General features: G+C 38.5%; 1 long non-coding RNA gene across 1 annotated transcript in view; it reads left to right on the top strand.

Moving 5' to 3' along the window:
* Positions 1-25,842, top strand: part of LOC139082311 (uncharacterized) — a 59,172-nt gene extending 33,330 nt beyond the window's left edge. Inside the window, exons 3-5 of the long non-coding RNA XR_011538193.1 lie at positions 15,244-15,351; positions 21,986-22,049; positions 24,401-25,842. This is a non-coding gene — a long non-coding RNA (uncharacterized lncRNA). The remainder of the gene's footprint in view (positions 1-15,243; positions 15,352-21,985; positions 22,050-24,400) is intronic.
* Positions 25,843-26,767: the final 925 nt, after the last annotated feature.

Genomic DNA, 26,767 nt, shown 5'->3' with positions numbered 1-26,767 from the left:
GTCTTTTATTAAATTCCTGGTCTCCTCTATCTGCCAAGTCTGGTTTTTGTTGCCTGGAACTAGGAACTCTTGCCATTTTAATAGGCCTGGCTTTATTCCTGGTGGTCAAAAATGCATGAATTAGAAACCAGAAAAATCTGGTTTAAACCCCACTGTGTCGCTTACCAGCCTAAGTAACTTGTTCAAATTTCTTGAACTCTTTGAGCTTCCAGCTTCTATCCTAAAGGGGAGATAATAATACTTACTTCAGAGGGTAATCATAAAGATAAACTGAACCAGTATGTATAAAAAATGCCTATCGCTGAATCTCATCTCTGATAAGCACGCAGGACAGGTTAATTTCCTCCCCCAAACCAGTACTGTCTGTCTTTGTCTCCTTCAGGATAGGACTGAGCTGTATAGACGTTATACAAATAACTATTGGTGCTGATATTGGCATGAGTCAAAGAACCTGGGGGAGAGAGATGCCTTTGAGAGGACATGGAAAATAATTGGAAAAGGGAATTTCTCTAGCTCTAGACCAGTCTTAACTGAGAAGGAATGGGGATAACATAGAATGAAGCATGTTACATCTTCGATTGCCTTTTGCCTGCATTCACTGGTAATTGAGTCTGCATTATTTGTAATTTTCTGCATTATTTGTGTTGAGGCCATTAGGCGACTGCATCATTAGTATCATATTCACAAGTGTTATCATGCAGTTACAGCCAACAGTCACTTAATAGAAAAATCCACTTTGAATCATGGTGATGTTTTCTTTCTTTCCTCCCTATTTCCTTCTTTCATCTTGCTGCTCACACACACCCCCCCCCACACACACACTCACCATAAAGCACATTGTATATGTCGAGCTCTCCTATTTATGATAAAGGATCTAGCTACTAAGTGTACTCAGGATAATGATTCAGTAAAGGCACATTAACTCACTTACTTTGGGTATTAGAAATATTTTATTTGCTTTTTTATTGCTATTCTTAAAAACGTTACTTTAGGGCAGTGATTTTTGAACTTTAGGGTGCATAAAAATCATTGAGATCACTAAACATGCAGATTCCATGGCCCACTCAAATGATGTAAGTATTATTATAGCTTCGCTTCCACAGTGTGGAAACTGAGGCACAGAGAGGTTAAATGACTTGGTCACAGTGACTGATGGAGTCAGAATTCGATCGCAGGTATTTCTCATCCTGGCTCCGTAGGACATAGAGTAAAAAAGCAGAGTACTGTGCCCTCTGAAGGGCAGGCAACTAAGGACAAGTTTAGCTTTAGTAACTTGTTCTTAGTCCTGCGACCTAGGTGGAAATTGTTGTTGTCTTTTTGATATCAGTTAGATTTTTTTACCAGTCTTCAATAGGGGATGACAATGCACATACTCTCATTTCTATTTCTTCTCTCATTATACTTTTTCCTAATGGAATGAAAACAGATATCAAATAACTGTACCCCAAAGCAAACACTTGAAAGAGTAATCGCTTACAAGAACCTGCTTATTCTTCCAGATCTGTCAAACTTTTCTATGCATTTAAGATCTAGGATTGAGAAATAGACCCTTTGGGACTGTTAGGGGATTATGATCTTGGGAAATTAATCCACAGTAAAAATGTATTTATAGTGCTCGGACTTTCTTAAACCGTCATCTACAGAAAGTTCATGACTTTTCCACCCACCACTGTCCCATTTTGAATTTTTTCCTTAACATTTGTTGAGTACTTTCTGTACGCAATTACTTTCTTTATGCTATCCTATTTAATACTCACAGCAATCTACGGGGTAGATCTCATTCTTCCCATTTTATAGACAAGCGAAAAGAAGCTCAGAGAGAGTAACCTCTCTAATATCACACGGCTAATAATTAGCAAAGCTAATTTATTATTATTGACTCCAGTTCCATCTCACTCTAGAATCTGTGCCCTTAACTACCAACACTGGCTGTCTATTCAGCAGAATCATAGGGTTTTATGTTCTCAGGACAAGCCAGCAATAAATTCGACAATAGCAACAACAACAGAAACTAAACAAATGGATTTTATATCCTCCAGCGTGTTATGGAACTGCTCTAAAGAGCAGAGAGTTAAACTTCAGTGGAATGAGAAGCTCGGGATCTCTTTATGACACAGTAACTGTTCTCATGTCAATGACAAAATGGCAGAAGAGCTGCACGCAGGTGACAGGAGCCCCAGTACAGCACTCTGTTTGTGCAACCTTTATTAAATGGAGCCGTTGGCTACCACCTGTGGTTTTGTAGTTGTGCCTCCCACTGAGCATGCATTTGATCTTCCTATTAATTAGGTGCACCTTGGCTAGAAGCCCACGATCGAGCATACATATTTCAAAGCTTAAGCTGGTTTCCTCCTAAGATGAAAGCAGAATGTTTCAAAGTACAGCATAAATCCTCATGTCATCTTCTTGGAAATTGAATGACATTAAAAATATTAATTTATTGATAAAATTAAAAACATTATTAGGAAACGATGCACTTCAATTTTTACTTCTAATTGGTATTTTTATGACAAGTTTTTTATTGGAGTAAAGTGGCAGTGATCTTTTTGGGGAGATCTTTGATTAAAACATATTAATTCCATCCCTCTGGCATTAAGAAAACAAAAAAATTGGACTCCCAAAGATATTCTCTCTGAAATGTTTAAAAGTCTGCCCACATTCTTTCTGAGATGGAGTGATTGCATTGCTTCTAGTTTTTCTTAAAATAGTTCAATATTCTATGAGACAAGTAACATTTCCCTATTTAATTGCTATTCTATCCAAGGGCAGTGTCACCAAGCTTCTTCTTTTTTAAGAGATTCCAACTGTCTGAGTTGCCTGTTTATTCTCCGTTTCTTTGACTTTCTTCCAAACATGTGTCTTTCATCTCTGCAGTGAGCAACGAATAACCAGCCAAGACTGTCTCCCCCATCTTATCCCCTTTCTCCATGCTAAGGTAATCTCACTGTGTTGTGCTTCCTCTCTCTGCAGTTGGCTAGAGTACTGCCAGCATGTGAGACACCACCAACTCATTTCCAATCTTCAGCCACATAATTAACAGCAAAGATGAATAGATAGAACAAGGATTCATTTGCACAGCCTTGGTGGCTCTCTTTGTGTGTTATCTAGGATGAATGGTGTCTATTTTTATTTTCCTGTTCATTTGCTTACCTTAATAGGATGCCCTGATAAATATATAGTAGCAATCAGACATTTGCTCATCAGCTCTGTGGTATAGACCATTCTTTGTTTAAACTAGTCTGTGCGAGGCTGTTAGATCCAATGGGGGCTAGCAGAAAAGATCCAGGAAGAATATAATTTGAATTGTCCTTTCTATGTCATCTTTTATCAGTTGTCTTTAATAAACCTTCTAGACTTTTTCCCTTTAGAGTTTTCGTTATTATATTAGAAAAAACTTACTAATGTACACGCACTCTTGTTATAACAAGTAAAAAAATAAAAGCCTTTGTAAAGGGAAAGCTAATAATTCTGCTTCCCATCTCCTTAAATAGAATGCCAATGCTAACAGCCAAGGGTATATGTTTTTATCCCTATTTCCCTGAATAAATACATACATATATATATTAAAAACATATGTGTGTATAGATATGTTCTAATATTTTTACAAAACTGAAATAATATGTTCTTCATCATAGTCACTTTCTGTTTAAAAACCTATCCATTCAAAAGTAGTCATTGCATATCTCTATGTGCCAGACAATGTTCTAGGCACTGGGAATATGATGGTCATCAAGATGGGTAACTTACTGCCCTCTTAAACTTACATGTTAGCAACTCATGGATATCCCTCTGTCAAAAGACAAAGACCCAGATGATTTAACAAATGGCCAAGGCTGGCCCCATGGCCAAGTGGTTAAGTTCATGTGCTTTGCTTTGATGCCCAGAGTTTCACTGGTTCGGCTCCTGGGTGCTGACCTAGCACTGCTCATCAAGCCAAGCTGAGGCGGTGTCCCGTATAGCAGAGCTAGAAGAATCTACTACTAGAATATACAATTATTACTGGGGAGCTTTTGAGAGAAGAAGAAGAAGAAAAAAGATTGGCAACAGATGTTAGTTCAGGTGCCAATCTTTAAAAAAAAAAAAAGTGCTTAAAAAAAAAAAGAAAAAAACCCCAACAAATGGTTTCATAATCTTGTAAATTTCCTTTCCTACTGCTAGACATTTGTGTGTTTTCCACTTTTATTGTTATTGCCAACAATGCTTTATTAAGCATCTTTGTGTGGATATTTTTTACGTACCAGTGCTTTTTGCTTTAATAGGGTAAACTTTTCACAACTGGAATTTCTGGGAAAAATAAATGCTATGCTTTTCATTTTAATGAACATTGTGAATAACTTTCCAAAAGGTTTTCCCATCCCTGAGGGCACTGCTTCCACCATCACACATCCACCAAAGATGCAGAAGAGTATTTGTTTCCTTTCATCCTGGATAGTAGCCGTCTTACCATTCACAAATTGCCATTTGTGAAAAAAGGAGTGCTATTTTGAATATAATTTACAGTTTCCCAGTTACTAGTGAGGCAGAGCACTTTTTCATGTGTATTATCCATTTGCATTCCTCTACATTCTGGTTGGATTTTTTTCTCTCAGTTTCGTTCTTTGTTCTTTGTTTCTTGATGTACAAGAGATACTAGTCCTGTGTGTCTTCTACGTGTTGCAGTTATTTCCCCAAGTTCATCATTCGTCTTTTCATTTTGCTTTTTGGCATATTTTTCCACATAAAATTCTAAATTCTTTATGTAGTCAAATGTGTTTAATTTTCCCACTAGGACTTCTAGGTTTCCTGTTTTACTTAAGAAGTTCTTCCCTACCCCCACACCATTCAGATCTTATCCTAAAATTTCTTCTCAATTTTTTATGGTTTCCTTTTTAGATTTAGATACTTACTGCATTAAAATTTTGTTTATGTACGTGGGTTGGGGTTGGGTTTCAGCTTCGTTTTCTTCCATATTGGCAGCTAACTATGAATGTCAGCCATTACATAGTCCCCCACTCCCCCAGGACAGATTCACCACCTTGCCATATAGATTCCCAGGTGTACTTGGATAACAGCTTGCACCTCCTGTTAGGTTTCATGGAGTTTCTAGATTTCTCTAAGTTTGATAATACAATCAAAGGAGGATAGTGAGCAACAGAGAGTCTGGAAATGTGGTGGTAAGTTCATTGTCATCAGTTTCTCATTAATGAATGAAGACTCAAATGCTGTTTTTCTCAGGACTTATAATTGATGATACAAGTGCTGTTACCTTGATGAAATTTCTATATTATCAAACATGGCTCATGTAAAAATCTAAATTCCCTGTAGTGTGTTTTGAACATAATAAAATAAGCTTAGATTTTCTCATATTATAGTGTTATAATGCTTTATAATCAAGTTAACATTAGCCAGGGGTATTAAAAAGGCTATAATTTATTTGTTTCTAACATGCCTTGTAGTTGATTAAATTGACATTCATTGTTTCAAGCCTGTAACACCATAAAAATCACATGGAAGCCAGATACTGGAAAGAGCAAAAAGCCAGACAAATTCTCCTCTGCAAACACTGGCAAGTTCTACATCTCAAAACCCTTTAGCTCAGTATTTCTCAAACTGGGTGCTCTGGAATACTAGATACATAGGATGTAAGTTAGTTTTATATATAAAGGAAGTTCTGTGTCAAAAACTTTGTCAAGTATCAGATCATATTTATTTAAATAGGGTTTTTTCTGCAGGACTTCTCAGAGCCTTTAGTATACTCCTGTGGATTGTAGATCTCCCATAGGGTATATTGTATCAGTATTTCCCATGGTGTATTTACAGAGCTGATGTTTCATAGAACATGCTTTGTGAATGCTGCCCAAGCTTATTCTTGTTGGTTATCATAAGCTTCCAACTTCCCCAATAAGAAGAAAATTGTAGATATGAAAAAATAAGAATACACAGTTATTTGAATTGGATTAGTTTGGTCTTGTACATGTGAAAAATTGCTGATAAAAATTCCTGGTCCATTACTGGCTTTTTGCGTGACGTCTCATCAGAAGCTTCATGCTTTCCTGGATCTTACCATCATACCCATTCTACTTTCTGAGCCATCACTCAATTGTCTTCTTGATAATGGGCCTTACATTATTGCTAACATTCCCGAAATCTACAAAAAATAAATCCCTTCCCTTCTAACGTTGTATTCCTTTCAGTTTTTTTCCTCCCCAGATGATCTTTCTAGACACATTATGAGCATTGAGTGGTTGCGGGAGCAATTGCTTATTAAGGTTTATATTCTGCTATTTGAAACCTATTTGTGCTGTTGTAGGGAAAACTGTAGGAATCTATACATAAGGGGTTGGTCTTGCTTCCTTATTCTCCTGAATCAATATTATGATCAATTCTGTATCTTTCGAATTTTTTCTAACCCAATTCTGTCCTCCTGGAAGTCACTGGTTAAATGTCAGTATTTTTCAAGTGGAGATATTCACTGATTCCGCAATTCAGCACTTTTTACTTTTTCTCTAGAGAGATGTTCACAAGAATGCTCAAATAACTAACTTACCTGTCTTGGTTACTTATGTGATGGCAACAGCTAGTTCACAAAGAGAAAGTGGGCTGGCTCTTGACTCTCCCATCAAAAACATATTAAAATTAAATATGTGTTAGTATTTCCATGAAAATAAGTATTGAGGTCTAGAAAACCAGTAATCATTTTTTTTTCCTTTTCTCTCTCTGTTTCTTCCTTCTTTCTTCTTTCTTTCCCCTCTTGCCCCCAACTTCCTTTGTTCTTTGATCTATACTGTTCATTGATACAAAGCTTTTACTGCAACTTCAATAGATAATCTGGGAGAGAGGAAGAGGATCACATTAGGGAAGCAGTAGGCTATGAATATATAATTTAAGACACAGGTGCTGGTCCCTCATTTCATTTTACAAGAAAAGAATTGACAATGATAAAAACATCATTTCATATCTATTCACAGTAGAGTTAAGTAGAAAGGGAAAGGTTCCACACTATTTTCTCTTTGTATGCTTCTCAGAGAAAAATTTGCCAGCTTTACTGGCAGCATCTTATTGTTGTCATTGAAAAACCCCTCTAATTGTTTCTAACTCCCTTAGTTTTTCTTGTCCATAGATATTGCCTGTTAGACTACTTTTCTCTTGTATTTTAGTTATCTTTTTTATTTGCTCCCATGAGGAATTTTTTTAAACAAGGAAGCCTATTTATATTTCAAACACAATTTGCTCTATCATGTGTTTTCTTTCCCAACTTTGGGGGTGGCAGAATACAGGTGTGATAGCATCTATGAACAAAAGGGACTCTTTGTATAATCTTATTAATTCACGGTGATAGCCAGCAGCCAGGAAACTTGGGTTTTTATTTCTGGCTCTGCCTGGTACTTACTTGCTTCTTTTTCTTTTTAAAAAGTCATTGGCAATAATAATTTTTGGTCTATACATCTCACAGGTCTATATAAGGCATATGTAAAACATGAGATGCTGAATATAAAAGAAAGGACTTAAACATAAAAGTTGTAATAAGATACTAATATAAATCTTACATGCATTATTACTGTCTGGAATCATATTATTTATTCATCATTTATTCATTCAAGTGAATTCAGGACTCAAATGTGCCAGGCATTGTGCTACATAATGTGGATGCAATGATGAATACTATAAATTTTTGTCTCAATTCATCATTAAGATTTGATGAACCATCAACTTATAATTGTTATAAGAATTTTCCTGATGTAATTTTGTGACTTCACCTAAATTTTAAGTTTCCTTATTGTTCAAGTCCATTTGCTTATTTTTTTTGGTAGAGGGAGAGTAGAGGTTGCATAATTTAAATAATGGGGTCAATATCTAGACACTGTCAAGATTCCTATGACTTGTCCATACTCTACCTCATTGCTAATAGTGATGCCAACTTTATTATTTATTGAGCACTACTCCTTTTTCTCTTTAGTGTCTTAGCTTCTCTCTTTTGTGTTTTGGGCACATGTTTTAATTTTCTTTGACAGACTTTGATATCTTTGGCTCAGACTATCTTGTTATTGACTTTAGGTTCTCCCTATGACAAATTACATATTTCATTTGTCTTTAGTTTTTGTTTTCAGTGGAGAATTTTAGTTTCCACTCAGTAGCAAATGTTTCCTTCAGGAGACGATTATACATTGTTTTTCTTTTTTTTTGTCAGGGCATATGATAAAACATTAGTTAAATGTTCACAGAGCTGAATGAGAGTCCATATAATCTGCCTTCACTTCTCTGTGTGTACATATTTGTGCGTGCAGCTTACAACCTCCATTTACCAATATAATCTTGTGATAGATATTTCCTAAAGGTCATGCAGCACATATAAATTAAATACATCCATTGTGGCCTTATTTTATTTGAATATACTCCTTGAAGATACCTGGAAGAATGTCTATGAATAGTTTGAAAATTGTTGCTTAAGGAAAGGTACTCTTAAATGAGTCTTCTAGAATTATTTCCTCTTCTGTTCTCAAGAGACCATTGGCTTTGGCAGCATCTTCCATTACAATTGGGACAATTACCCTTGGTTTGCTAAACATATTTGTGAGGAAATTGCCACATTCATTCCTATGATAAAAACCTATACTTGTAAGACTGACAATGAAGGAAAAAAAATCTCTTCAATGGAGGAACAACTGGATACTAGCATTATCTCCTGTTATTCAGGAATATTTTGGTTGCAAAACACAGGACTCAAGTAGAACTAAATTAAGCAAAAGGATAACTTATTAAAAAGATCCTGATATAATTCTGAAAATCATTGGAATTGAAGAACAATCAAGGTTTGGAAGGTAGAAATTTGGAAAGTTTCTCAGGGATTTTATTAGTTAGGATATCAGTTCAGCTGTTTTAGTAGCATGGCTTAGACAAGACAGATTTATTTATCTCTTTGTAAAACTATGAGTGAGTAGACAGTCTAGGGGGAGGAGGTCACCTGATCTATGTCATCCAAAGTCCAAGGTTCTTCTGTCTGATTGTTCTACCATACCTAAGTGTGTTATATTTTTTACATGATTTATTCTGGATCACTTCCTGTCAAGTCTAAGCTCTAATCCCTGGGGTTGGAAAAAAATGGAAAAGTAAGCTGTTTTCTTATAAGAACATGACACAGAGGTTGCTCACATCACTTCTGCTCACTTGTTTTTGCATGAACTTAGTCATGTTGCTACAAGAGAGGTTGGGAAATATAGTCTCTAGCTGGTAAACCGTGTGCCCCACTAAAACTTGAAAGTTCTGTTACCAAAAGGAAGAATAAGAGAAAGGATAGCAGGGACAAATTTTAGTTTTCACCACAGGACTAACAACCTTTGGACATGGTCAAGGGTCTATCTTAGTCACTTGTCTCTTGTTCTATCAATGGACTTCATTCTATCCCACTATAGGACACAGAACAGGAGATATGGTTATCATTTAACACATATTTATTAGGCACCCATGTGTCAAGCAATGTTCTAGACTAGGGCCAAATCTGACCTGCCACCTGTTTTGGTAAGTAAACTATTATTGGAACATAGTCACACCCATTTGTTTCCATATTGTCTGTGGCTGCTTTTGTGTTACAACAGCAGAGTTGAGTAGTTGTGACAAAAATAGCATGTTCTCAAAGCCTAAAATATTTATTATGTGGTCCTTTATAGAATAAGTTTGCCAACCACTGTTTTAGAAGTCGGGGATACAATGGGGATCAAGACATGCAAGGTCTTCATCCTTGGGGAGCCGATATGCACAGGATCTGCCCTCTGAGATCCAATTTTCTGGGCGATTACTATGTCTTACTAGGGCATCTGAGAGAAGAGATGATCTGATTGTTATCTGCATTATCTGCATGAACTTTTAGATTTTTGGGGGCTAGCTCTACATAACATAGTATGTCCATACAAGGAGGGTTACACCATTGCAATGCTCATTCAGTGTCCTTATGAACGTATAGAAGAGATTTCACAGTCATCAAAATGACCTTTGTACCTTTGGTTATGTCTTGTGCTTGGCTTCTGGTCCTTCTTGGCCCATGAATAATTCAAACTATCGTTTTGTTGTGTTATCTGTTCGCATTACTATTTTCTTGCTTCTGACCATTTTCCATATGGCTTGTTCCATTTTTCTTGATCTATATTCTCATGGCATTTGGGTTATTTTGAAAATGAGGGTGTCACCTGTGGCTGCAACAGTAATATCCTTTTTGTCTCATTTAAATATCTCCATCCTCTCCATTTTGTTCTTCATTTTTCTTAAAATCTTATAGAGGTGAATTCAGAATGTAGAAATTCTTTCACTTAGATTGAGGTTACTTATTACAGGTCTCACTCAATCTGCAAAGTAATGCAGTGCATTAGTTTAACACTCATACGCCCTCTGCTGCAGGGTGACATCCCGCCAACGTCTGATTATAAGTATCAAGATTAGAGCCTTCCTGTAACACAGCCATTGGGAGTTCAGAACTTGTCTGCCTCGAAATATGCTGCCATCAGGAGGAAATAATTAACATAAGGGGAAGTAATGAAGTAGGGGGTAAAGGTACAAGAGCCTCGTGTCAGTAGAAATTTATGACAGGGAGAACTTTATAATGCGAACAAAGTGTACATTAGTAAATTCATCAAAGGGTTGAAAGTGAGAATCTATTGAGTATGGTGTGTGCTCGTTGACTTCATCTTCAGTCCAATCAGGACCGAGAGGATTACTGTGGCCTCATTTAGTTTTTTAGCTATCAGCTTATTCTTCTTGACTTTGCACTTGCCTACCTCCCTCCCTCTGTCACTCCCTCTCTTCCTTCCTTCTTATCTTCCTTCCTTCCAGCCAACCTGTCTCTCACTCTGTCTCCCTCCCTCCTTCCTTCTGTTGCTCCTTCCCTCTTCCCTCCCTTCCTTTCTTCCACAAATAATTATGGAGTGCTTACTATGTGATAGGTTCTAAGCAAGATACTGGAAATGTAACTCAGAGTAAAAGAGACATACCTTTTATCCTCATGGAGCTTATGATCTCACAAGGAAGACAGAGAATAAAACAGGGCAATTATTGGAGGGGATTGTGGAGGCACTTTCCAGGAACTAATAGATTCTTTTTTCTAGTTAAAATGCATTAGTAATTATATAATCATGTTTTTGTTAATATGAATTTCATTAGTTCATTTTTTTCTATAAATGCTGAGGAACTTTCCAAATGACTACGTTAAGTACTTAATAGCACCCAAGAACTATAACATGATAACTAGACAGTATAATCATGGCCCAACATCGTTAGACTGGTTCTTTGATACCATTAACTACCAATTAAAACAGTATCTTCTTTTAAGGCAATACTGATTAGCTTTGCATTAGTGTGTATAATAAATTTGAATTTCTTTAAAAAATTCTATAACTCAAAATTTTTATTAGTTTCCCCTTAGATTCTGTTTTTTTTGCAGTTACATTAGAGCAATGTTCCTCGTACTCCCAGCATGATCACTAGAGAGGTGGGAGGCTGGTGAATGTATCACACACTGTAGACAGTGTGGACAGATTTCTAGGAATTGCTGTCACCCTGGTTACTTGTACCTAAGTAGGGGTGATGATGGTTAATGATAATAATGGCAATAGTGATAGTGATGAATAGCTAACCCTCGTTGCTAAGTTATACGTGCTTTACACGTACTAACTCATTAACCTTCACAGCAACTGTAGCATTAGCTCCATTTTATAGATGAGTTTACTGAGGCCCGCAGCTGGTAAGTGACTAGACTGGGGGACTCAAACCCAGGCTCTGGGGTACACACTTGTAAACACTTTTCTCTACCTTCTTTCATAGCCGCCAACACCGAACAATTTTCTGGTGTTGAGAGAAGAGGACCGTCTTTGGAATTCGATGATCGGAGTTCTAATACCAACTCTCTAGCAATACGCCTTTTGCCTTGGTTTACATAACTAAATTGAGGGATTGAGTTATGTTGATATTCCACAAAGTATATCCCTAGACCTGTTCTATAAAAAAGGGCTTAGTAGTTAAATAAAGCTTGAGAAACACTGCAAAGTATATTCCTCTGTTGGAAAGTTGCAATGTTCCAAAGAGTCCTGCAGTAAAGATACCTATCTAATCTTGTTTGACCCAATTCTTCCTACATTTTTGATGTCCTTTTGGAGAAGAATGGAGGGGATAACACATTTTAATACACTAGTGAACTGGCGGTGTGTGAAACTATTTTCAAAAACTCTGAACTATATAATCTTTAATGTCTCTTTCAACTCCAAAATTCCTATGATTGTAAATATCGATTGTATATCTACATATATTTGCCTATCTATTTGTATTGACCCCCAGCGTTGACACCAAACTGACTGAGAGTTTGACGAACCCACAGAATGTGTAATATGGTGGGTGGAAAGTATACTTTATACTCTTTGCAAACAAACACAACCCAGTAGTATCAAATTTACAGTTTGAGGCCCTTCCAACTGCTTTTCTGGCATGCATAACTCATGTTCCCCATCAAGCTAAAGTAGAACCTGCCTTAACTGTAGCTTATTAGAAGCCTTAATGACAATAATTTTCTATTGAAGTTAACTGAATTATAGTTTTGCTTGCAAACGGGTGTACATTGTAACATTCTTGAAGTCTTGGTGTTAGTAATAGAAAGTCGTATTCACAATGTTTGTTTCACCATTCATGGAGTTTTCTGCAAAGATCTGCCTCTAGCACAACAGTTTTCTTACTTCTTGCCAGGCTGTTTCAGGGTAATTAGTTTAGACCTTTAGCTTTAATTCTGTGAATGCTAACGTGTGAACCCACCGTTCTGTGTGTCTGCGAGAGCACATACATGGAGGACTTCCGTGATTTCATCAGTGTAGCTGAAGTTCAAGGCTGTAAACAGTACATAGAATTGCTTTTAGAGCAAGTATGTTGAAGCCCCTTATAATACAGATATTGAGGGACTTGAGAACCTTTTCCAGTTTCCACCCACCTTCAAGAAATGAGAAATCACAGTTAGTAGAGGAGTTCATCACTTAGGGTGATTAAATTGAACTTACACAACTTGTTATCCCTCAGTCTTACCCACAATCAAGAAGAAAGAAATTAGCCTTGCTAAGTAACAAGATGTCTTCCTGCAGAATTGAACAAACAGGCAATTAGACGAAGTGCCATTGTAATACGACAGGTTAGCTAAGACCTTCAGAAATGAGACACTCTGTAGTACAAATGAACTCTACTGGAAAAAAAAAAAAACGGAAGAAGAAATATCTTGTGCAGGAACACTGAACTGAGTCTTTCTCTCATATAAGAATTTTTAATGGTTCTAGTAAGCGTTGAAAAGAAACTTAACGGCATAAGTTGGCCTCTTTTATGGAATTTTCAGCTGGCACACCCTTCCAGCTTTCTGTCAAACATGTAACGCTAGTGGCTTAAACTGAAATTACTGACAGACATTTCACCAAATATTTTCTCTCTCTTTGTTAGAGACAAAGGACAGATCTTTAGCTGCCCCACAGGCCCCTTTCTGTTCAGGAAGTGCTTTTCATTCATGGCAGGACAACCTTGGTGGTGATTCCACACCTGGCCTTATGGAGGGCTGAGATATTAAATTGGTCTGAGAAAGATTAGTCACTTATTATGATAATCTGAAAGTGGAAAGGAGCAGAAACATCCAGCAAAAACTCTCTCTCGAGGGGAGTCTTTGGCATGGTACCGCAAATAATTGGAACTGCATTTTCCAGCTCCATCACTTTCTAGTTGCATTATCTCAAACCAATTACTTCACTTCTCTTAGCTTCAGTTTTCTCATCCATAAGATGGGGATTGTGAAAATGCCCCTCTGGCAGGGATGTGGTCAGGATCAAAAGAGGCATCATATATGTATATGATGCCCTGAGTGTATTATTGTCACTCGGAAATGTTAGGTGTGATTATCAGTGGCTGCAGAGATTCAAAGGGTTTTCATCAAACTTGTTAATTCAGAGAAGAATATCCAGTTGATTCATGAGTAGAACCTTTGTAGGGCCTTGAAAAAAAATTACCACATGTTTTCCTCAAAGATAAAGCCAATGCAATTGTTGAAATTGTGACAGTAGCAATTCTCCTCATGGTTATAATGTCACATCACACTGAGGTTCTTAAATATATCTTTTAGTTTCAGCTTATTATGGTTTGAGAACATCAGGAAGGGGAAGAAGAATCCGCATGAGGTTGATGGTTGAGTGGCAACTGTAATTTTCTATATAACAGAATCTTTGCTAGTATAAAAGCTACCTTCTGGTTATGCAAAGTTTAATGAAATATAGGCACAAAGTAGTGTTTTCTATCTGACAAAGAGCAAGTGCAGTCACAGAATTTAGCATGTTGAGTTATTTTTTTCCAAAAATCAACCACCTAAGGACCAAGGAATATGATTTAAAACAGAATTTCTATGCATTCCTTTTTGATTGAACAAAACAGCTTGTATAGCTAAACTGGGGTAGCTGCAGTGTAATTTGGTAATGTTTCTATTTGTTGAAGAAATGCCGAATATTTGCAGTAAAGGCAAGAAACAAAACATAGCCCTCATCTGTATGCAACATAGTCATAACATAAAATTATGAGCTCAGAGATATGATTTCTGAAAAGATTGAATTAACATTGTGAAAATTAGAGCCCCCTCATTTGCATAAATCTGGGGAATGCCGTTGCATGACAAAGCTAGCAAGTTATTTGGTGGTAGCAAAGAGTGAAGTCACATGGCAGGCATTCCATTCCAGTGCTTGGGCACCCTGCTGGAAGTCAGAGTGGGAGTTTGCTCTTTGTGGAAGGGCCTGGGAATCAGTATACTTCAGATGCCACTCCCAACTCAAATCTCACCTGATATAAAAAGAAGCACCTTGCAAATGCTGCTGGAAAAATGATGAGTAAGTTCTGACATGTAGTTACTTGTAGTGAAAATTTCTCTGGGAGAGAAAAACGTAACTATCTGCTCAACACAAACCCTTGTAGCCTTTTTAGCTAACTATAGGTACCCCCAGGTGACCTCTGATTCCTTGAGCTTTCAAGGAGAACCTGATCTGGAGGGAATCAAAACTTTTGTTTGGAAACCAAGAACCTGCAGACATGTCCCTGAGGTCATCTTATCATTTTCTATGCAGAGAGTCTTAGCTAGAAAAAAAAAATCACTGGTGTTCACAGAGCCAACAAATTGGTGTCTCTTTCAGTTGGCCAATTTGGCTGATGTTGCACTCAGGACTAAGACCTTTTCTGTGTTATAGCTCTTCTGTTTCTTAACTAACGCCTATTAATTCTTAGGAATGGAGGATCAGAGTCATGAGTATGGAATGCAGAAGATGAAATGGCTGTCACGATGTTACATTGTGAAGATGGAGGAGAAAGGAAGAGGATGTAAAATGAATAAAGGTACACAGATACAGGTGTCCTCCTCTGCGTTTAAGAGATCAGCTCTGTGGGGCTGGGGTGTATCACATGTAAGAGATAGGATACGTCCCAATGCATGGCAAGAAGAGTTTGATTTAGGATGGTGATGTCTGAAAAGCCAGAAGTTGATCCAAGTGGGAAAAAAGGCTACTGGAATGAAAAACATTGAGGTTGAAAGTGAATCTGTTTTCTGCCTGCTGAGATGGTGGCTCCTGTTTTCACCTCAGGCAATTGATGTTGGCACTGTAGGGTTCTGTTCTACACTGAACCTGCTCACATAATGGGAATGGTGCTTTTCCCATGGATTCTTTTTACCGCCCAGAGAACTGGTCCAATCTCTGTGACATTCATAAAAATGAAAGTTAAAAATCAAAGTTAACAACTAAAGTGGGCCAAAATATCTCTTCCTCTCACTAAAACAATCCCCCTTCATTAAATTAACAATTAAGCAAACAAACACCAATATACAGTAACATAACTAACAAGGATTCTGAAAACCATAGATCGGAGGTGGAAATGGCTGATTTGTTCACTGTACATCAGGTAAAACTGATTCTGCAGCCCTGAATAATTCACAGTCCCACATTTTATGGAGTGTCCCGTTTTTAAGTAAGACATTAAGTGCTGATAAAAGCCTAGAGTGCTGTATAAGCAGAGGATGGGGAAGTTAATTTTTAGCTGGAGGAAGGGACCACAAAGAAAATTCGACAGAGAAGAGGACCTTAGAACTGGACAATTCAGAATGAGTAAGATTTTGTTTGTTAGAGAGAAAAGAAGTGGTAGACATTCTAGGAGATGGATCAGAATAAGTAAAGACAATATGTGATCAGTATATGAGCACTCATGATGTGTTCAGGGAAAATTAAGCAGGTTCATGTGGCTAGAATAGAGTGCTTGAGTAGGGGAAGGGGCTAGTGATATATAGTTGAAAGTAAATTGGAGTTATTTTGTAAAAGGGGCTTGCAAATAAGTCATGCTTTTGGTTTTGGATTTCATTAAATACTTGAAGTGTTTTAAGCTGGACAGTACTATGATTAGTCTCGGCAGATTAAAGGCTACATCTGGGATGGTACAATCTGGAGAAAGGGAAATGGATTAAGAAGCTATTGTTATAGCCCAGATAAGAAGATATGAAGGCCCAGTATAGTGGGAGGAGGTGATGGATTTGAACAATATTTCACTAGGATAATCAGTCGGGCTTGGTGACTGACTGGATGTGAAAGTGAGTTAAAGAGATGAATCCAAATGACCTTGAGGTTTCTATCTTGGAGATTGGGTGGGTGGGCATGCCATTAACAAAGACAAGGAACATAAGTGGAGGAAAACAGGGATTCAGGGGAATGTTGAATTCAGTTTTGGACATGATGAATTTTGATGCTTATGGGATGGTTAGGTGAAAATGTTCAGTAGGCAATTGGAAGGTGGATTGGGAACCCAGGGGAAATCAGAGGTGAAGAAATAAATTTAGATGCCACTTCCATGATAGACAGTTGAGACAGCAAGAGGTAATGAAGTCACCCAGAGAGACGGTGTAGGGAGGTGGAGAGAGGAAAGAGAAGCACATCAGGGAGGCACTCCGGTGAGCTTCCAACATTTCGTGGGGCGTCTAAGGAAGAGGAGCCAAGGAAGGAGATTTAAAAGAAGCCAGAAAGGCAGCAACAGAACCAGAATAAAGTAGTATTTTGGAGAGTGATATAGAAAAGAGTTTCAAAAACAGGGAGTGGTCAATAATGGTAGATATTGCAAAGAAATCGTATTGGATAAAAGCATCTTTCTATTGTTTCCAACTGTGTTTAGTTACCAAATGGGCCACAGCAACTCAAACTGTTCATGTCTGTGAAATAGAAAAAGGGCATGGTAAGCAAAGGTTACCTTTGCGTGCATTAGACAAATGAGCCCCTCCCTCCAGTTGAAGGCAGCACTTAGAGCTTGGCAAGCAGGGCTTCTTCTTCTCCTTGTCTGAACAATCTTGTGCAGGGCAAAACTTGTGCAGGGCACATGCTGCAAAACAGTACTTGGCTCTGGCTAACCAGGGGCAGGGTGAGTAAATGCATGGTTATGCGTCAGGACAAGGATCCAGGAGAAGGAGATGGGGGAATTGAGGTGATGCTGAATATTTATTTAAAATGCTTGCCCTTGGGTCCAAGAAGGCTAGGGAATGATGCGAAGAGAAGAGACTAGTCAGCTTGAGAAAGTGAGGTAGGAAGTCAATCGAGGTCCTGATGAGATCAAAGAGCAGAGTTTCTAAAGATTGGTGAGGGTGAAAGAATTGATTACAAGATCAATTGGGAATGGATTCTGGAGCAGAAGTAAGGATTTGAAGTGGAGAATGTCATGAAATGATGGGGTCAGGGTGTTGGGTGGTTCATCAAAATGTATATTGAAATCACTCAGAACGACAGCAGACAAGTGAGTAGAAAAGACAACTGTGATTCTTAAGAAATAAGGGGGAAAGATGGGGAGGGGGTGTCAATAGATGATAATGAGGTTGGAAGGAGGTTAGTATAACCTGATGTCGTAGACTTCAGCTGGTGGCTGAAGCAGAAAAAGCAGAAAAAGCACTTTTTTCCTGCATGACTGGTTCAATTTATAATTTAACAACTCTTTGGTTAGCTAAAAATTCTTACTCTGGATCTTTTGTTCAGCTAGAATGAGTAAAACACACCAGACCAGAGAAAGGCAATAGTAGGGGAAACCATGGATTTAAAAATGACAACTGGGGCCAGCCCTGTGGCCAAGTGGTTAAGTTCGCATGCTCTGCTTCGGTGGTCCAGGGTTTCACTGGCTTGGATCCTGGGCACGGACCTAGCACCGCTCATCAAGCCATGCTGAGGCGGCGTCCCACAGAGCACAATCAGAAGGACCTGCAACTAGAATATACGACTATGTACTGGGGGGCTTTGGGGAGAAAAAGATGAAGAAAAAAAGATTGGCAACAGATGTTAGCTCAGGTGCCAATCTTTAAAAAAATGACAATCAATAAAGTGGGTGGTTTCAGAAGTTAAAATTTTAGATAGAAAATAACCAGTCTGAAGGTGCACACCTTTTAATAGTATTTCCTCATGTGGCAAAACTGAGAGTGAGAATCCTGTGCATTTCTCTGTGGAGGGTATTTCAGCTCAAGTAGACATTTTGGCTAAAATGCTCCAACTATAAGAAAATCTGGGATAATCCTGAAGTTTATCGCTGGGAAGATCTGATATTCTATCAACATTGTGCTCTACCCCATTCACTCAGAGCTTGAGGACTTCGAATACCAGTTTGCAATTCCTCCTTGATCAAAATCTTTCGTCTGGATCTTCAGTTTATTTGGGAGAGCTGAAAGCCTTGAGCTTGCTGTGTCTTTCAAGGAAGCAGACACCTGAACAATGTATTGATGTGAGAAGAAGGAGTGTCAACATATTTTTACAATCAGATAAAGTATTATTTGGAATTCTTGTTCCTCTCTGCTTCTAAGGTATTAGGAGTGAAAGTGCTAATGACAAACAACAAAAGAGGTATCACCAGCCTCAATTATTCCCTTATTTGTGTTCTCTAAAACTCAATGGCGTAACTAGTAAAAATGGTTCTGATACAAAATTTGATGTGATTCTCCATTGTTGTATACCTCTGGACACAGTAAAAAGAGCTCTTCTCTTTTGGCCTTGGGGTAGAAGAAACGGATGAGTTTGGCTAAGTAAGGTGTGGGTCACGATTGGGTGATGGGAAGATAGGATTTTGGAGAGACAAAGTGCTAGCTGGAGGTGCGAAGAGAGACCTGGAGGAAAGGCTCTCCAGGAACACAATCTCTTTCAAATCTGGGCTGATAAGAAAGGGTCCTAAGACCCACTGTGAACGGCATCACCTCTACTCCGTTGGCTTTGCCTTACTAAGTAAAAAAGGACTCGAGGTAACCTTTTCAAGTTACTTATATTTATTATAGAACTATTTAACATAACACAATTTCTTAGGATACCAAATATCAAATCTAGCTAAAGTAAACCTTCCAGTTCGTGCACACACTGCACACTTACATATGGGATTAAGACAGTTTAAGGTTAAGATACCGCCTGTCTAAGTGAGTGTTTGCCATGGTCCATTAATTGCCTTGTAAATGTGGCTGCTTTGGCCATCACAATGGAGGAGATTTCACAAGAGACTCTGGTCAGAGTGAAGTTCAGAGCCTCTGTCCACAGACTTGACCTTCAGGCATTTGTAGAGTGAAGAGACGGCCATGAAAGCTCAGGGTTCTCATTTTTGGTGAGCCCTAATATGTTGTTCCTAGATATGGTTAGTGCATGTGCTGGCTCTGCTACCACCACTCATCTGGCTGCATATTTTCCACATATGCAATTAGATAGTCCTAGTCTCCTGGGTCCTACAGTTATAACCCTCTCTCTCTCACCCTCTCCTCTCTCCAATCTCATGTACCACAGCTCCTGAGGGGCAGGGAGGGATAGTCATTGTCTCTGGTCAGGCTGGGGTAGAAGTTGCCTTCAGGTCTGGCTCTTTCAGCCTCTAGAGAGAGATCCCAAGTTTTTAAAAACATACATGGTGTTTCATCCCAGTTTCTGCACTTGTCTTGTACAACTTGCAGACCTGGATGCATGTATTAGTTTTTGATATTAAATTAACATATGCAGTGCAATTATTTATTTGCTAGACTGAGTACCTTGAGAGCAAGCATTGCATCTTATTTGTCTTTGTCTCTTTTTTTTTTTTAAGATTTTATTTTTTTTCCTTTTTCTCCCCAAAGCCCCCGAGTACGTAGCTGTATATTCTTTGTTGTGGGTCCTTCTAGTTGTGGCATGTGGGATGCTGGCTCAGCATGGTTTGATGAGCAGTGCCATGTCCGCGCCCAGGATTTGAACCAACGAAACACTGGGCGCCCTGCAGCGGAGCGCGTGAACTTAACCACTCGGCCATGGGGCCAGCCCCCTATTTGTCTTTGTCTTTTCACCACCTGCTATAGTGCTTGGTACTAATAGGTGTTTAGTAATTTGGCTGAATTAAATTTAATTTCCTACCCCACATCTTGAGAAGGTGGAGTGAGGCAGAGATGAAAATGATGATGATGATGATGATAAACTGTTGAATGTTTGCTATGCTGTAGGTGCTGTTCCAAGTGTGTTCATATTGGCTTATTTGAGCAATAATCCTATAAAGTAGGTTACTGTTTCTTCCATTTTACAGATGCGGAAACTGAGGTTAATTAGCTTGTGTAAAATCATTCATCTAATAAACGATAGAGCTGGTCTGGCTCATGGTCTGGCTCCAAAGTCCAGGCTCCAAACTGTATGCTATGTTGCCTCGCAAGAGGTGGAAAGGCTGATTGGAGAAAACAGTTAAACAAATTCCATATTTAACACTTTTTTCCCCACATGAGTTATTTGTCTCATTTCTCTTTCTTTCTCCTATATCTAGCTTTTCTATCTCTCTCTTTCTCATTCTCTCTCTCTTTTTTTTTTGGTGAGGAAGATTGGCCCTGAGCTAACATTTGTCACCAATCTTCCTCTTTTTGCTTAAGGAAGATTCGCCCTGAGCTAACACCTGTGGCCAATCTTCCTCTATTTTTTATATGTCAGTCACCACCACAGCATGGCTGATGAGTGATGTAGGTCCATGCCTGGGATCCAAACCCATGAACCTGGGCTGCCAAAGCACAGCATGCCAAACCCAAACACCATGCCACGAGGCCTTCAGCATGTGATCTTGAGCAAGTCTGTTGCATCTTAAACAAATAAACAAACGAACTTCTCTTAACCATATAACTTTCTACAGTTTCACGGTGCCCATGAGAAAAACAAAGCCAGTTGCTTCTGCAGAACTGATTTTCCTGAGCTGTGACCTAGAGAAATGTGTCTGATCAGTCTTCATAAAGGGATACAGTGAGATAGCAGACACCTGCTTCAAGGATGTGTCCACAGTGACTACATTGTAGGACTATATCTACAGAGTCCCTTAATGTGCTCTGAAGTTATAAAGACAAAATATCGTTCATTAAAAGCAATTTCAAGGTGGAATAAAAACAATGTGTTCTGAATTTGTAACTCCCTGATGATCACTTGAACTGAACGCCCAGTTCTTTGTTACCTATGTGGATCTACATTGCTCTGAATGGGTGGGACATTTAGTATTTTACCATTTGCCATTTACCGTTGCCATGTAAATGCCAGTGCAGGCCCTTAAGTTCCTGATTTCAGTTAAGACAGAGATCAACTTGGGAGATTCTGTTGGCTGTGTGGTATCCTCCATGAATGGAATCTAGAAGTGTCTTAGGCAAATGTAATGCAGAAAAAGTGCTTTTCTTTTTTTTGTGGATGCTCCAAAATTAAAATAGCAACTGAAATGTCCTCCCCACAATTTCCTCTGCGCCCAAACACAATACACAAACTCAGGCATCTGTGTGCCCAAGGGAAGAGGGGACGAGGGGCTGGGACTCATCAGAAGATGTTACTTGCTGCCATGACCTTCAGAGGCTTAAACAAATAAAGGGATTTATTTTTCTTATTAATAAGAAGGGTGGATATAACTGACATGGAAGCCAATGAAGGAAAATTTGAAGGCAAGGAAAACTGAAATGACTAGAGAAAGAGGCTCTGGTGATTCTAATTTTAATATATTTTTTCCTTTTTAGTGAAATATATAAAGAGCTGGCATGATTTGGACATCCATCTGACTTCTCCTAGACTCCTAATTCTGTACGTCTGAAAGTTTAAGATTATATCTTTATTTTTCTCAAACATAATAGATTAAATGTCTGGGAGAAAACTTTTATGAACCCTGTCCAGAAAGGTTTGCTGAACTCTATTTTGCTTACTGACATGAAGAGAGGAAAAAAATAGCTTTTCCCTGTAATGATTTTCGCACTTGAAAGATGAATTAAATAAGAAAAATTTCAAAATACCAAATATGGGGCCAGCCGGGTGGTGCAGTGGTTTAGTTCTCGCATTCTGCTTCTCGGCGGCCCGGGGTTTGCCGGTGCGGACCCCGGGTACAGACATGGCACCGCTTGGCAAATCATGCTGCGGTAGGCATCCCACATATAAAGTGGAGGAAGATGGGCACGGATGTTAGCTTAGGGCCAGTCTTCCTCAAAAAACCCCCAAAAAACAAAAAAACCCCAAATGTGACAAACCTGGTAGACTGGAGTGAGTCTAATGGATGCTTTCCTTGAATCTATGAAGGAACCTATATTAATAACTTATTTGGAAGAATGTTGTATGGACATGGAAAACGTCACGTAATTTGTTTAGTTAAAAGGCATAAAGGAAGCAGCTAAATGTCAGCCCCAAACTGCTACATGTCAACTCGATGTCAATCTAGTGAAAACAATGGTCAATTCAGAAACAACGTGATATAGAGGGATAAACCGTGGATTCAGAATACCTAGGTTTTAGCCTTAATTCTACGACTGACTTTGTGAGGATGAGAAAGTCATTTAACTTTTCTGGCATTGAGTTTCTTCTTTGTAAAATAAAGATATTGAGTTAGAGGATTTCACAAGGTCCTCCCCCATCTGAAATCTCATGTTTTTCATTGAGACAAAGATTATAACTTCTACTAGCTATGCAGCTTATACTTGAATAATTCAATCCACAAAAATAAAAAATCATAATAAATTAGCTTAAAAAGACAAATTTAGGTAAATTATATGCAGTATAAATAAGCTTTAATAAGTTGGAAGCCAATTTTGTATTACCCAGCTAGAGACTCTGCCACCCATATGTTCATAAAAACACTGTGGATGTTTTATTGTTCTCTCTGGCAGTGCCAATCATAGTTAGCACTAATTAATGAAATTCCAGGGTGCTGTTTGCCAGGAGGTTCATGCAATGGGTGAAGCAAACTACGGTGGCAAAGTTTCCATCGTTGGTACTGCCGCGACAATATTGGCTCAAGTTTCAGAAACAGTAATTTCAGCTCCCAGTCCCTGTGAGAACAAATGTAGATTGATTTATGTTCCGAGCCTCTGTAGCATATTGTCAACACTGAGCTGGCTGCCAGGGCTCATCATACAAGGTGCTGACATTTTCTGGGAATCTGCTTGCCTTTACACATATTCTCTCTAGTACCTTACATTTGCACACATTGCTGGGGTTTTTATTTTTTGTTTTAAGGTCTAAGGCATAGATTATTGATATTAAAGTCTAACATTATTCATCTAGTTTATGCCCGTATAAAATCTTTTAGGGTCAACTTATGCTCAGAAAAGACCATAAGCTTTCTTTAATCCATGTGGTATTGCCATCAGCAGCATTTAGACTTAGTTGCTTTCCTTAGAATCATGCTTCCTTTTTAGTAAACTCTTTCTCCATTTTTTTCTGGCTTTATTTCCCATCTACACCCATCAATTAGTGAACCTCGCTATTTGGGTCCATTTCTTCTGTCCCACCCCTCATTATCATTGCTGCCAAGTCTAGGTTTTTTGGGCTCTGTGATTGCTTTCTGGCTGCAGTCATACACATAGACAGTCAGACATATTGACTTTTTAAAAAAAACATTTCTGGAGAAGAAAAAGCCAAATATTCCAATTGATTGTTATAGTGAATGATAAACACTTCAGCTCAATAATGAAGCATCTCTGTAAGGGTTTGATCGAATACATTGAATAGTTCCCTCAGTTGTGTTGTGGGTAATCAAAGGTTATCATGTTACAGATTTCTGGCACATTTTTTCTTGGAGATATAAGACATTTCAGTGCTTGTTCAAACAAATCATTGAGATAAACTATGGACTCAACATGAGCAGTTTCATTGGACACAAAGGGAAAAATAATGTTTTCCCCATTTTTAAAGAATTGAGATGTTAACTTAGGTAAACTGTCATCCTAGATGTACAGCTTGATGCATTTCTACAACCTCACTCCCACCCTGATCAAAGTATAGAATATTTCTTACTCCCTGGAAGGATCCCTCATCCCCTGTCTCAGTATACAGGCCTATCCTCACCTCTGCAGAGGGGTAACAGAAGTTATTAGTTTTTAAATGAAAACGATTGAATGTTTAAAATTTTTATTATTTATTTTTCCCTTCTATTTTTGCCATTGCAGAATTGCAAAACCCTCTTTCAGCCCAGAAAGAAAACCACACATCTATGGACAGTTAATCTTTGACAAAGAAGCCAAGAACATACAATGGAAAAAAGAAAGTCTCTTCAATAAATGGTGCTTGGAAAACTGGACAGCCACATGCAAAAGAATGAAAGTAGACCATTATCTTGCACCATACACAAAAATTAACTCAAAATGGATTAAAGACTTGAATGTAAGACCTGAAACCGTAAAACTCCTAGAAGAAAATAGAGGCAGTACATTCTTTGACATTGTCCATAGCAGCATCTTTTCAAATACCGTGTCTACTCAGGCAAGGGAAACAAAAGAAAAATTAACAAATGGGCGTACATCCAACTAAAAACCTTCTGCAAGGCAAAAGAAACCATGAACAAAATGAAAAGACAATCCCCCAACTGGGAGAAAATATTTGCAAATAATTTATCTGACAGGGGTTAATTTCCAAAATATATAAAGAACTCATACAACTCAACAACAAACAAAACAAACAACCTGATCAAAAAATGGGCAGAGAGGGACCAGCCCGGTGGTGTAGCGGTTAAGTTTGTGTGCTCTGCTTTGGTGGCCCGGGGTTTGCTGGTTCAGATCCCAGGCATGGACCTACACAGCACTTATCAAGCCATGCTGTGGCAGGCATCCCATCTATAAAATGGAGGAAGATGGGCACAGATGTTAGCTCAGGGCTAATCTTCCTCAAAGAAAAAAAAGGGCAGAGTATATGAATAGATATTTTCCCAAAGAAGATATACAGATGGCCAATAGATGCATGAAAAGTTCAACATCACTAATTATTGGGGAAATGTAAATCAAAATTACACTGAGATATCACCTGACACCTGTCAGGATGGCTATAATTACCAAGACAAAAATTAACAAATGTTGGAGAGGATGTGGAGAAAAGGGAACCCTCCTATGCTGCAGGTGGGAATGCAAACTGGTTCAGCCACTATGAAAAATAGTGTGGAGATTTCTCAAAAAATTAGAAATACCACACCATCCAGATATCCCACTACTGAGTATTTATCCAAAGAACTTGAAATTAACAATCCAAAGAGATTTATGCACCCCTATGTTCATTGCAGCATTACTCACAATAGCCAAGACATGGAAGCGACCCAAGTGCCCTTCTGTGGATGAATGGATAAAGAAGATGTGGCGCACACACACACACACACACACACACACACACACACACACACACTGGAATACTACTCAGCCATAAAAAAGAAAAAATCATCCCATTTGCAACAACATGGATGGACCTTGAGGGTGTGATGTGAAGTGAATTAAGCCAGAAATAGAAAGACAAACAGCTCGTGATTCCACTCATATTTAGAAGATAAACAAACACATGGACAAAGTGAAGAGATTAGTGGTTACCAGAGGGGAAGGGGACTGGGGAGGGTGGGTGAAAAGGGTAAAGGGGCACATATGTATGGTGATGGATAAAATTAGACTATTGGTGGTGAGCACAATGCAGTCTATACAGAAATTGATAACTAATAATGTACACCTGAAATTACTCAATGTTATAAACCATTATGATCTCAATAAAATAATTGGGAAAAAAACCAACAACCCTCTTTCAGCTTCTTCCCCTGAAGCATAGGGTAGAAATGGCCACTGAGTACTGTGAGTTTTGTTACATATTAGCTCTTACTAGATGCATCTCTAGGGCCAAATATTTCTTGTTGCCTCTGATTAGGTTATTAACAGAGAGGTAGATTTGTTATCTTCTTTTTTTTCAAAGGATTCCTGAAAGATTGCTTGTATATATGAAAGGATAGCATAGTTTTCCATTTGCCCATCAGTGGACGTTTTTCTCATTCACACAGTTGATTTTATTGTTTAGTCTCTGGAGAAGGCAACTCCACCAAATTTTCCTTTGATCTTCATTTTGTTTGCAGTCAGCAATATTAAACTTTTAAGGTCCACTCAGACGCAGAGGAGAGAATGCGGTGAAAGAGCAGTATAGCAGTAGTGGGCCTTTGTAGAGATGGTTCCAGCATCTCCCTGGGGTTCTACCAAAGAGTGAGGTACACTGAGCAGGAGCACTGGGGTTCCGGAGGCCAGAGCCGAGGCTTATATGCTGCCGACGTCTGATTTCCCTCAGCCTTCAGTGCAGCGCTCATGGCTTCCCTGTTAAATCTAGGCAGATTCAAACCCTGGCTGCCCCCACCTACCGCCAATGACCTCCACAATATTAATGCTGAATGTTGGTATCATACTTTTATGGCTTATCAAATCCATCTCCGTATTTTATCTCATTGTTATGGCAGCTTTGTAAAGCAAGGATTTTAAGCTTGTTATCCCTCTTTTACTCTTACGAACCTGGGATTTAGAGAG

This window comes from Equus przewalskii, chromosome 3 (assembly GCF_037783145.1).
Source record: "Equus przewalskii isolate Varuska chromosome 3, EquPr2, whole genome shotgun sequence".
In the NCBI taxonomy this organism is placed as follows: Eukaryota; Metazoa; Chordata; class Mammalia; order Perissodactyla; family Equidae; genus Equus; species Equus przewalskii.
Note: the sequence above shows the minus strand (reverse complement) of the source record. Positions and strands in the feature narration are given on the sequence as shown.